Here is a 14,097-nt window from a genome sequence, read left to right on the forward strand (position 1 = left end):
CTCTGCCCCTGTGCAGTTTATTATTTTGTATTTGTGGTTTATTATTATTATGATTTAGTTATTGTGAAAATATGACGGCGTGCGCCGTGTTTGTTGTTGTTATGGTTTATTGTTTTATAAATTTGACGGCGTAGCCGAATGTTTGTTTTTGTTTGGTAGTGTGGATGGGAAGCCCATCCATGGTAATTAAAAACCTTGTGTAGAAGGTGGCCATCTCCCAAATTAAGTGATTAATTTGTTGCTAATCAGGAGATGGTCACCTGCATAAAAGCCTGCAGCTCTCTGCATTCAAGGTGGGTGTTAGGAGCGAGAGCAGCGAGAGAGAGAAACGAAATGAAACGAAAAAAAACATTTGGCTACGCCGTCAAAGCCGTCATATAGCATTCTTTTCAGAATTTTTATTTAAACCACCAACTATTCCTAGGGAAGCAAAATCCACATGGAATAAAGAGAATAGATGAGTGTTATTGTAGAGCCCCTCAGCTTTAGAGAGGTAACAAGTAGGGGAAGACACAAATATTTGCCATATATTGTCCCTTTCAATTGAAGACAATGTAGCTTTGCTGTTCCTAGCCAGATCATTTATTATTACAAAAAGAAGAGTACTGCACAATAGCTGCAGAGCATTTATCAGGAAGTACTGTAAAAAAAGGAAAATAAATAAAATATAACACCTGTTATTTTTCACCACCAACAGGGAGACACAACGCCTGAGCCACTAAAGTGAGAACTGTACCACACCCAGCCACTCTGTGCACCAGAGCTCAGGATCAATGTGCATCTGTTCAGGGATGCGAACATAGAATAAGATAACTGTGAAAAGGTTGCAAACCCAGCCAGGTGGTGCAGTGGCAGAATGGAAACTCGGAGGCAGAACCTTGCAATTAAGTTCAGTAGGACTGTGGCAGGAGGACAGCTGATAGCAGCGGTAATTCGTCCTCCTGACCACTGGCAGCATGAGAGAACAGGCAGCAACAACAGCGCTTTTCAGTGTGTTTTGTTTATTTATTTTATTTTCAACCCGGGCTTATCATAGTTGATATTCCCGGGGATTCTTTTTGTTAGTTTATTTGTGAATTAATAAAACCCTGCCCAGCCCTGCCTTGCTGGTGCACAGGTCCTGCCTGTCTGTGTCGTCACGTCAGGTCCCACAGGCGCTACACCCACCAACCCCCATCACAAGGATTTCAATTACACAAAAGTAGATGTTTAAACTTCATGCTGATTTGAACTCAGCTCTCACCAAGATAAGCACCAACTAAGACATAGCTTTACAGTAAACTAATGTGATCCATATGTGTCTCCATCCATTTGTGCTTCCTTCCATATGATGATGTAGATATCCTTCTGTCTGGTGTTGATGGCTGAAGTGTAATGCTGACTCCAGGGATCGGCTTATTGCCTCCCTAGCGCATCAGCACACACAACGGCTGCGATGCTGGTTCCGGGGATCAAACCACAGTGCGGTCTCCCCAGCGCATCAGCATGACAACCGTCTGGATTGAGCTAAGTCGGGTACATCTCTGGGGTCTTCAAGTGGGCACCTTCCATCCTCGGTGTTTCGTCGACTAGCCCACGACATCTCAAGAGGGCTCGACGGTGATTGTGGTGTCCCAGCATCACCCCCGTCCGTCCCCCACTCAACTTAGCCCAGCTTACTTACCCGTACATCAGCGTTTCTTTCTATTGTGCTTGAGATCCCCAGCCAGAATCTTTGCGTCTCAACCACAGCCAGTTGCTGCTCCTCTCTGCTGCTTCAGATAAGTTCTTCACTGTGCGACACAACTCTTGGCCACTGAATCCGACGTCTCTGAGAAACCGGGTTGTAGAGTGTGCCACAAATCCTCGACAACCCACCTCCACTGGGTAAACCCAGTCTCTCCATCCTCGCTGTTCCGCTTCAGTGGCTAGTTGAGCATACCGCAGTTTCTTCCTCTCATACGCCTCATCTACAGCATCCTCCCGTGGCACTGTTTACTCTACCAGGTGAACAAGGCATGCTGATCCAGACCACAAGACAATATCTGGTCGAAGGTTAGTGGTGGCAATCTCAGGTAGAAAAATAAGCCATTGACCAGCATCTGCCAGCATTTTCCAATCTCTAGCAGCTTCCAGTTGTCCTGGGCGAGGATTGGTTTTAATACTTTTTCTTGGTGGTTGCTCTCCTGGGTGGAGGAATGTTGTCTTTTGTGTGTAATGTTTTGATGGAACAGGTGGCAACTTATTGGTCATGTTACGCGTGTCTTCCAATGCTAAGGCCAAACATTGCAGCACCTGGTCCTGGCGCCAAATAAACCGTCCTTGGCTAAGAGCCACCTTACATCCTGTCAAAATGTGCCTTAATGTTGCAGGTGATGAACACAAAGGACATGAGGGATCCTCTCCTACCCAGAGGTTTAGGTTCTGTGGTGATGGGCGAACATCATATGTTGACCTGATGAGGAAACTGATCCTGCTCTGTTCCATTGACCATAGGTCTTGCCAGCCAATCTTGCGTTGTTCCACACTCTCCCATCTCATCCATTCTCCCTGCTTGGCCTGGGAAATAGCCTTTATACACCTCATCCTCTCCTCCTGCTTTAACATCTCGTTGACTACCAGCTTCCTCCGTTGAGCTGGGGCTGCCTTGTGCCATGTAGGAGGAGCTGAACTGAGACCAAGACCCCCTCTTCCATGCTGAACTTGCCCCATGATATCACCAATTCGAAGGGCAGCCTTTGCATCCTCCACAGTTTTCTTTGCAGCCCACTTTCTTCCAGTTTTCAATACAGGTGCTGCCTCCCTTATGCATTTGTCACGTGACTCTACTAATGTCATTTAGTTGCAGTATTCCTTTAGTTGCAGTAGTTGTTAGTTGCAGTATTCCTTTACCATAAAGTCCCACTCTGCTGAGGCAGCGTGGAACTCCCAACCATCTCCTGATGTATGAACTGATTAAAGCTTCCAGCTTCTCTACTGTTGTCAAAGAAACATCGTACACATATGTATTCACTAACAAAATTAAGCTTTCAAAACAAAATACAAAACAAAAAGGTTCAAACAATCAAATGCAAACAACATACCATCACCACAGCCTGCTACTCCTGTATCCCTCTACTACACACCAAACAAACCTCCCTTTAATAGGATGCAGCTGGGCATTCAATCAGGGATAGAGCTGGAGATTAACCCCATCCCTGCTAAACACACACACATGCATATTTACAGGAAAGTGGGTGGTGGTTTTCTTTATCAAAAACACTTACATACATTTTCTTTTACTCTTTTTAGGATACCAAAGAAAACAAATGAAACTTGAAAAGCCAATGACTTGGAAACCATGTATTTTCTTACTGTTTCTACTATGTATCTTCATAATGTCCTTCTTATATGGAGTCATTGAAATATTTAATAAACAGCAAATCCTGAAGATGGATCAATTAAAATCAAGTTCCAAATCAACAATGACCACTATTAGAAAGGATCGAGGGATATGGACTGTAAACTCACTTGGCCGTCTTGGCAATCAAATGGGTGAGTATGCAACTCTGTATGCCTTGGCTAAGCAAAACAATCACCAAGCATACATACTTCCAGAGATGCATGAGTACTTAGCACCAATCTTCAAGATCACTTTACCTGTGCTTCATAGTAAAATTAACACAAACATACAATGGAAACATTACTGGCTCCATGACTGGATGTCCAATGAGTATTACAACATTCCTGGGGATTATGTGAAGCTAACAGGACCTTCTACCATCATATTAAAGAAGACATCCTTAGGGAATTCACCTTCCATGATTTCCTCAAAGACGAGGCCAACCGGTACCTGGAAGGTATTAAAGGGAGTCGGGAAAATGTCACCTTCATTGGAGTCCATGTGTGAAGGGGGGACTATGTGCATGTTATGAGAGATGCATGGAAGGGAGTGGTAGCAGATAAGGCCTACATTGTAAAGCCATGTCTTATTTCAGGAACAAGTATCAAGAACCTGTGTTTGTGGTAACCAGCAATGGCATGGAGTGGTGCAAAGAGAACATTGATGCTTCTAAAGGAGATGTGTGTTTCTCTGGTGATGGAAATGAATCAAACCCAGCAAAGGGCTTTGCTATTCTTGCTCACTGCAATCACACCATCATGACTATTGGGACATTTGGCTACTGGGCTGAGTACCTTGTTGGTGGGGAGACGGTTTATCTCTCCAACTTCACACTCCCTGAATCACCATTCCTGAAATTATTCAAGTATGAAGCTGCCTTCCTTCCTGAATGGCATGGGATCCCAGCTGACCTTTCACCCCTTCTGAATTCAATCAAACCATAGATCGATGAATTGCTCTACTTCACTTGTAACAATGAACAACTTGGCAAAAAATTAGGAGGACTCGCTGACAGCACGCGCTTCAGAGGACACGCATGCTTGCCTTCATCTCTCCCAAGTCAATACGGGAGCTGCAGCACTGAGACAAGGTCTTAAAAACAATTGGATATTCCAAATTGGGAGAAAATAGGTAAAAATAATTGCCAATTCCAAATTTAAAAATAAAAAAGTTAAAACCAAAAAAGCTTGGAGAACAAAACAAGAGAGAATGGTATTCCATGCCAAACAAGGAGGCGAGTGAAATGGGGACAGTTTTGGCTGAATTCAGAAAACTCTGTAAAGATGTGAACACCAGCCTTCAAATAGTAGAAGAGGCTGAAAGCAGAATTAATGAAATGGAAGACAGCTGCATCAGTCGTGAGAGATTGTTAAGAAAGAAAGGCATCATTGATTATTGCAATTCAGTCTGATCCGCAGGATATATTACAATCCAGAACAATATTTCAAACAGTTTCTCAGATAACAAACATCATTGTACCACCTGATATGTCTTGGCGATATGTCTTTAGTGACAAATATGGGCATTGGGGATGTTTGATTTATTAAGATGGCACTAATAACAGCTGATAAATATATTGCCCTTTGTTGGAAAAATGATAACTCCCCAAATATATCTATGTGGTTTGGGAATATTTTGTCATCTGTCCTTTGTGAAAAAAAATACTGTAGGATTTGCAAAAGGAACTGGCTCTTTGAAGAGATATGGGGTGGATTTATTAACTTCCTTAACTCCTCAACTTATTTTGCCACCACAAAGTATAGCTCCCTCCTGACCAGAGTTTATCCGCAGTCCAGTTATTTTTGTTATATTATATAACATATAATATAACATATATTATAGAACATATAATAACACAGCTGCTTAAAATGTTTCTTTTAAGCAGCAATTAAAATAAACAAATCCCTTGGGCCGGATGAGATCCTCCCAATAGTACTCAAAGAAATGAAAGAAGTTATTTACAAACCGCTAAAAAAGATCATGCAACAATCTCTTGACACAGGAGTTGTACCGACAGACTGGAAAGTAGCAAACGTAATACTGATCCACAAAAAGGGAAGACAAAACCGAACCAGGTAACTACATACCAATAAGCCTGACCTCTATTATATGTGAACTTATGGAAACTATAATAAGATCCAAAATGGAAAATTACTTATATGGTAACAATATCCTGGGAGACAGTCAACGTGGTTTTAGGAAAGGGAGATCGTGTCTAACTAACCTGCTTGATTATTTTGTGGATGCAACATCGACAATGGATAATTGCAAAGCATAAGACATGGTTTATTTAGATTTCCAGAAAGCTTTTGACAAAGTACTGCATAAAAGATTAATTCTCAAACTGAACGCAGTAGGGATTCAAGGAAATGCATGCACATGGATTAGGGACTGGTTAACATGTAGAAAACAGAAAGTACTGATTAGAGGAGAAACCTCAAAATGGAGCGAGGTAACCAGTGGTGTACCACAGGGATCAGTACTAGGTCCTCTGCTATTCCTAATCTACATTAATGATTTAGATTCTGGTATAGTAAGCAAACTTGTTAAATTTGCAGACGACACAAAAATAGGAGGAGTGGCAAATACTGTTGCAGCAGCCAAGGTCAAATTTTCCATTTTGGATCTTATTATAGATTCCATAAGTTTACATATGATAGAAGTCTGGCTTATTGGTCTGTAGTTACCTGGTTCGGTTTGTAAACCTTCTTATGTATGTTCTTATATGTTATTACTTTTAACAGGTTGTTTGGGTTTTTTATTTTTGGTTTGTTTTTGTTTAAGTACTGCATTATATTTCAGGAAGGTATGGTGGGAATCCATGTAGAGGAACTACTGTTTAACTTCTCTATTGTTTTTATAATTTTATTTTCTGTCATTCTGCTGTGTTTTGGATAGTTTGTTTGTTGTTATAAAGACAGATTTATATTACAGAGTTTCCAAATGTGAGGAAGAATGACACAAAACTGACTTTAAAAAAAAGAAAATTGTGAATAAACTTGAAAGATGAAATACCAGAGCTTTTAACATTTTGGGTATATTAGATGCTATTTGATCTGTTTCCATACTTTTGTTAAGTGCTTTGTGATCATTTGTCTTTATTAATAAAGATTATTATTATTATTATAATAACACCCTGGAGTTAAAGTGTGCAATGTGTAGTGCAGTGCATGGCAGAGAAAGGAATTGGTTAGCATGGTAACACACTGATAAGAATGGTAAAGCAGGATATCAAAGAGGGTGAATCATTGGAAAGGCACAGTGTGAACATGGCAGGATATGAAAAGCATCCTCGTTTTCACCACGAGTTCTAGGCTTCTTTCAAGGATCAGCAGGTGACAGCAGAGCATTGTTAAATGAGCACTCAGACAGACATGCTATTGCTTAAGAGAAAACCCCATGCAAACTAAAGGGGCTATTCTGCAGGGGGATGGTTTCATGTTAGAAACATGTCACATCACATGCATCACAGGAAAGCCTTTTATTGCAAAAGTGTCAACCTTTCCTCATTTACATCTGAAGAGAAAACACCGAAACTACAGTTAAAGACTAGAAATCAATATTATTCATTTTTAGAGTAATATAGTTGTGCATCTATTTCCCCTAAGAGAACACTTCTACAGTATTATATATATGCAATAAACAGAAATACCAATAGAGACTTCTGAACCGGTATAAATATAACACTATACAACAGAAACATACCAAAACCAAGAAATCCAAATATACTACAATATATATTTATATAAAAAATGTAATCATACACTGTACAATTGAAGACAGAAATGGAGTATTTAGATTTCAGATCCTTAAGTTTCGAATGATACAGGATAGTTTATAAAATGTTGTGCCATGCACAGAGCTCCACTAAAATACAGTAAAATCATTTTTTTGCTGAAGTACCCGTACCATTGCTGTCATTTCAGCATCAAAAACCAGGATGGGGACAAATCCATACTTGGCCTCTATATTAACCAGACCTCGTCCCCCTCCTCCTCTTCTTCACTGTCCCCTTTTTGGTGACTCAGTTGCTGACTGGTGTGAGTTGAAGCTGCGGCGGCACTGAGTGTAGCACTGCACTACCAGGGCCAGCAGGCTCAGCGCAATGACCAGTACGATGAAGAAGACCGAGGCGGCCCGCACGCTGTAGCCATGACCTTTCAGCTCGCAGGGGTCTCAGTGGGGATTAGGTTGGTCAAGTTCAGCGTGTAGCCCAGCATCCAGCCGATATCGGTGTCATCGGCCTGAAAGAGAGGAGGGCTCGAGTGAACGAGGGGAACACGTAGCACCAGTTATTCTGCAGCCCTGCGGAAGGAGACGCAACAAAAGAGTGTAAGATAACATTAGAACGATCTTCAGCTGGTTCAAGTCTGAAGAAGAAAAGCTGCTGCTGTTTCGCTTGCAGTTTATTAGTTTGTTGGCGCGAGGTTTGATCGCTGCACGGACTGAAACTCCCTCACCCTCACCCTCACCTTCTTCTCAAAGACGATCTTGTTCCATGATTGGTTGTCAAACTTGTAGGCATCAGCCAGTAGAGTGGTGATGTAATAGCTGGTGGCGCAGTACTCTCTCAGATTATTCTCCCTCTCTGTGGGAAAGTCTGTCTTCAGCTGCAGCAAAAACACAGATGCAGCACTTTCAGCACAGGGTGGTTATGGATCAAACAACTCAGCTGGACGATAACCAGAAGAACAGCTTGCAAATGTTTTACCAGCTAAAGGTTTTATGGAACAGATATCCAACTGTATATAAGAACTCTATCCTTCAGCCATGCAATAGCCTTGATGCTGAGGTTTGGATTATTTCTGAAGTGTGATTCTGCAGTGAGTCCCTGCCCCGCCCTGCCCCACCCCCGATACGCACGCTGCTCCAGTCTCTCTTGCAGAATTCTTCAGTGGTTTTCTTCGTAACATCCAGAGAGGACCGTGGAGCCAGCTTAAGAAAGTCAAACGTGTAGAAAAACGCAGAGAAGGCCTGAAGAGAAACAACAATAACAACAATTCATATCCGAGTCACCTCTTGGGGACGTGCCCCCACCTTGTTATTTTGCTATCTAAATTGCACATCAAACAAAGTCATTGTCAGGAGACTAACTGGTATGAAAGCTGTAAAAACAGCAGCCCAGGGATGCCAGAGAATTACAAAGAAGTTGCCACGCACTGAAGGTTGACAGACCCCATCGAATGAGCACTCTGGCTTCCCGGCGCAGGCGGAACAGTTGAAGAGGGTTTTTGATGAGCGACTCGCACTGCGCGGGGCTTCCATTGCCCGTGAACGTCACTCTACTGTCAGGGAGGTAGGGCTCTGGCTTAGTGGGGCAGGGGGAATGAAAGATCTCTCCCAGCGTGGTATTAAGCCAGTGGGGAAGTAGGGGTGGACCATTGGCTTGGCTATGTTGTTTTCCTGGTGAAAGAAAAAACTTTAATGTCCCTGAATTAAAATACTCCGCTGCCCAACGTAATTCTATGATTACATTCACACTGTGCTGGGAAGCAGCTTCCTTTAGAGAAGTCCAACAAACACTGTAAGAGGAGCTCCTTGAGGAACTGATTCTCCCAAGAAGAGCAGGACTAGCTGGATTGACCTGAGTTACCTTCACAAGCTTGGCAAGGACAGAGTTCCTGAACTGCATTTTCCCGTAGGACAGGAAGCTGTGTGTGTACGCCGTGTGTTCGTATCCTCCCAATAGTACTCAAAGAAATGAAAGAAGTTAATAACAAACCGCTAACCAAGATCATGCAACAGTCTCTTGACACGGGGGTTGTACCGACAGACTGGAAAATTGCAAACGTAATACCGATCCACAAAAAAGGAGACAAAATTGAACCAGGTAACTACAGACCAATAAGCCTGACTTCTATTATATGTAAACTTATGGAAACTATAATAAGATCCAAAATGGAAAATTACCTATATGGTTACAATATCCTGGGAGACAGTAAGCATGGTTTTAGGAAAGGGAGGTTGTGTCTAACTAACCTGCTTGATTTTTTTGAGGATGCAACATCGACGATGGATAATTGCAAAGCATTGTGACATGGTTTATTTAGATTTTGACAAAGTCCCGGGTAAAAGATTAATTCTCAAACTGAACGCAGTAGGGCTTCAAGGACATGCATGCACATGGATTAGGGACTGGTTAACATGTAGAAAACAGAAAGTACTGATTAGAGGAGAAACCTCAAAATGGAGCGAGGTAACCAGTGGTGTACCACAGGGATCAGTATTTGGTCCTCTGCTTTTCCTAATCTACATTAATGATTTAGATTCTGGTATAGTAAGCAAACTTGTTAAATTTGCAGACGACACAAATAGGAGGAGTGGCAAACACTGTTGCAGCAGCAAAGGTCATTCAAAATGATCTAGACAGCATTCAGAACTGGGCAGACACATGGCAAATGACATTTAATAGAGAAAAGTATAAAGTATTGCACGCAGGCAATAAAAATGTGCATTATGAATATTATATGGGAGGTACTGAAATTGAAGGAATCTATGAAATACCTAGGAGTTTATGTTGACTCAGAAATGTCTTCATCTAAACAATGTGGGGAAGCTATAAAAAAAGGCCAACAAGATGCTCGGATATATTGTGAGAAGTGTTGAATCAAGGAAAGTAATGTTAAAACAATGCATTAGTAAGACCTCACCTAGAATATTGTGTTCCGTTCTGGTCACCTCGTTACAAAAAGGATATTGCTGCTCTGGAAAGAGTGCAAAGAAGAGCAACCAGAATTATCCCGGGTTTAAAAGGCATGTCGTATGCAGACAGGCTAAAAGAATTGAATCTGTTCAGTCTTGAACAAAGAAGACTACGTGGTGATTTGATTCAAGCATTCAAAATCCTAAAAAAGTTATAGACAATGTCGGCCCAAGGTACTTTTTTGACTTGAAAAAATAAACAAGGACCAGGGGTCACAAATGGAGATTAGATAAAGGTGCATTCAGAACAGAAAATAGGAGGCACTTTTTTTACACAGAGAATTGTGAGGGTCTGGAACCAACTCCCCAGTAATGTTGTTGAAGCTGACACCCTGGGATCCTTCAAGAAGCTGCTTGATGAGATTCTGGGATCAATAAGCTACTAACAACCAAACGAGCAAGATGGGCCGAATGGCCTCCTCTCGTTTGTAAACTTTCTTATGTTCTTATGTATCCATAGAGACGGAAGCTGGCCTCGGTCTGTTTGTCTGCAATCCGTCCTTCAGGGGTGAAGGTGATCTGTGTGGAGGCACCTCCCATGTCCAGGGCACCCAGGATCTTTCCATTCTTGGGGTGCAGCCTCTTCCCTTCGTAGGAGTACTGCAACACAGAGAAAACAAACTGCAGGGCTGGGGGACAGGCACCTCTGCCTTCCTGCTACTGCCTCCCTCCCGAACCTTAGCTTTAATCACTGAACCTCACTGCCTCCCTCCCAGTGCCACCCAGGCAGTCAGATCACTGCCTTACCTTGATGAAGGAGCTGAGCAGGTAGTTGATGGTGATCCAGCCGTATGCCCCTTCCTCCACCCCAGACAGGATGCGGGCGCCCTGGAATTTGAAAGGGTACGAGCCAATCATCTTCCCCACCTCCACCAGCACCTGCTCCCTCTGCGCAGGGCTCTGAATCCTGCAGGGAAACATTTCAGAAGTCAGATACAGGTCAGTCAGGGTTGAGAAATGTATTGCCCAAAGTCAGTGAGGGGGAGTGACTTCTCTTAGCTGTGTAACCCCCCTGTCAAGCCAGGCTTGGGGAATTGCCTGTACTTTTTGCAAAGGCTAAGAGTTCAGTCAACACTTTATTTTTACTGGCCATAGAAACTGAGTGTGATAGCGGCAGTTTTTTTTTTTTTTTCCTGAGCCCATCGGACAGCTATATAAATAAAAAACAAAGAATTTAATAAATGGAATTTAGTCGATAGTTACCAGAACTGCCAGGTTGGAACTGTCTTGTTAGGGGGACAATGCAAACAGAGATGGAGAGCGCAGGGTGAGAGAGAGCAGAGATACTATAAGAGTGAGATGGTAAACTCAGCAGCTTCTTCCATCCTCGCTCACGCAAAAAGATATGGGAAATAAGGAGTCCCGGGGAGCAGTTTTTTCCTATCTACAGAACGTAGAAGCTTGCTGCTGGCCTCAGTCTGAGCAGTCTTACGAAAAAATGACTTCATATTTTTACACGATTCAACTTAGAGACACCCCTATTTGACACTTACTGTACATATCACTATTAATTAGATTAATGCATTTGTCTGACCTGTCAGCTACTTTATATCACCCAAGTCCTTCCTGAAATTGCCTGCTGCTCATGCATATTGTAGTCTAAACCAAGCAAACTGCTGCACCACGTTGTTTTGAGCAAATTATAGATCTTAATAGAATAATTCTTACTGTGATATTGTGCAACTTTAGGGTTATTTTAAAATTTTTAAAATACATAAAATTGCTATGCCTTTTTTCAGTTTTTTGATGTGGTAAAACATGAAATGCGATAGTTCAAATCATTGCGTGAAAGGGCCTTGTGCAGGACTAGTTTTAAAATATTTTATATATATTTATATATATTGCTTCTACTTTGATTTATTATTTTTCATGTTAGAAACCCTAATTCGTTAGCTAATACATTGTTTTATTCAATACTGTGTTCTATAACGTTACAAATAGATGGATTAATTGGGGATTGTCTTTAAAAAAAAATAAAACTAGTATGGCCATTGGTCACTGGCTAGAACAATAGCATTGATTTACGATGTTTCATACCAGCAGCCCCAGAGAAGTCGGCGTCTATTTTATATCAATTTATTTAACAAGACCTGCAATCTGCAGTTATAATGTATCAAAGTGGAGTAATTGATCACTATTATAAAATAATGTATTGATTTATCGCACTGTATGCATTTTACATGTGTTTCTTAACCTGTATGTGCACTACAGTGCATGTTGGTGCGTGTTGTAAAATCGTATCCATGGCATCTTCATACCCGCATCCATCACAGCAAGCCCTTCACGCATTTGAAATTGAACGCTCTGACAATCCAGCTCCAAAGCTGGAGCTGCTAGTGTGCTCGGAGCGCTCCGACAGGATTCTCCTCGGAGTTTTCCGAACGACACCAAAGAGCACTCCGAGAGTTTACGAACGGCCAGAGTGCACTCTGACAATCTCAGACTGAGTTTACAAACGCCCCCCTAAGAGGTTGTTCTTGTGTCCAATCGTTTGTGCGTTCTGAATTGGACATTTTTTGACTGAAAAAAAACTAAACACCTTAAAAAAGTGCTTGTTTAGATAACTGCATCGCATGACAAGAAAAAAAACAGCTGCATGAGGATTATACGAGAATGGAGAGGGAGTAAGTACATGTGAACGTGTGGGCTGCAGTGTGTAGTGAAAGGGTGATGCAGGTGCTCCAGACAAGGACAAACACAAAGTTCACGGTTCAAGTTCCTTTTTATTTCTTGACCAAATATTAAATAATAAAGCTGGCTCTACCCAGCAATGGGTATTGCCAGCGTCAAAACAAGGGGTTGCAGTCCCGAAATAATAATCACAAAACCTACAAACACCTCTCCAGACAGTGCGTGCTCTTAGTGCAGGTGCGGTGCTAGAAACAGTGATACTTGGTTAAGTGCAGGTGCGGTGAAGTCCGGGTGAATCGCTGGCCCCGGGCTGCAGCTCCCAGATCCGTGTTTAATTATTCTGGCAATGACAAAAGACACACGGTTGCAAAACAAACACAAAACACTTACCTCTCGCTCCAAACAGTTCTCGTTTCCTCCCATCAACCACAACAAAGGAACCGGTTATGGCGTCACGTCCCCCTAAAGTACCCTCAGCATCGCCCCCTCCGATAGCTAGTTCAATCACGTCTCCTCCAATTCATGAATGAAACTTTGTTGAATGAAACTGGTACCGTGACGCAATCCCATTCCTGAATGGCCGGCTTCCGACTGCCCCCGGAATAAACTGCCGAAACATTCAGTACGGGGCACGCAGTTTTTGCTGTACAGTGCTGTCACAGGTAGAGAGGGAGATTGTTGATTCAGATTCATTCGCTGTTTGTCACAGTACATTATAACCTTTATTGTAATTAGTACAATATTTAGGTTTAATATCCTATTTTTGGCTCGTCTCATTTTTTTTTTATAAACGCCTGGGTTATGGGCTTTAATACGTGCTCTTGTGTGCTTGGTGCGTATGTAAGTGTGTCAAAATACAATGATTTGTCTTTAGAAAAAAAAAATGATTTTTTTTTCTATAATCTAAATTGACATAACATGAAAACCCATAACAGCATACTGTACAGTAGTATGTCAGTAAAATTAGATTTTAGTCCTGGTTAGCTATATCAAGTTCCCAGTATGTCCATGTGTAACCCTGTCTACTTAGTTTTGGCTTGAAAGCAACAGAAGAAGTAGACTTTTGCATATTGCCTGTTTTGTTTAGTTTGGGATAATTAAAAAAAATTCTGCTTAATTATTGCGCAGTGTGTGTCTGTTTCAGTAGATTGTCTGCATATTTGTTTTCTGTTTGTAACGAATACGTGCAACTGTTAAAATAGAACCTGCTCATGATACACTCTGCAACATACATGTCAGTCTTGGCTACTTTGCTGTGCTCCCAAAACTGAGTGCCCCCGGATTTTGTTTACAAAATATGGTCACCTTACCTTTTTTACTTTTCCAGATAACACACGGGCATAAGCACACAAACCCTTAATTAGAAAAAAAACAGCCTTACAGATATATTACATCTTAACTTT

The 14,097-nt window shown here is 41.8% G+C and overlaps 2 pseudogenes; one reads left to right on the forward strand and one right to left on the reverse strand.

Annotated features, from left to right (window-relative positions):
* Positions 1–3,006: 3,006 nt before the first annotated feature.
* Positions 3,007–4,967, forward strand: LOC117414306 (galactoside alpha-(1,2)-fucosyltransferase 2-like; annotated as a pseudogene).
* A 1,860-nt stretch (positions 4,968–6,827) lies between these two features.
* Positions 6,828–13,827, reverse strand: LOC117962806 (ectonucleoside triphosphate diphosphohydrolase 8-like; annotated as a pseudogene).
* Positions 13,828–14,097: the final 270 nt, after the last annotated feature.

Source organism: Acipenser ruthenus, chromosome 16, assembly GCF_902713425.1.
Source record: "Acipenser ruthenus chromosome 16, fAciRut3.2 maternal haplotype, whole genome shotgun sequence".
NCBI classification, from domain to species: domain Eukaryota; kingdom Metazoa; phylum Chordata; class Actinopteri; order Acipenseriformes; family Acipenseridae; genus Acipenser; species Acipenser ruthenus.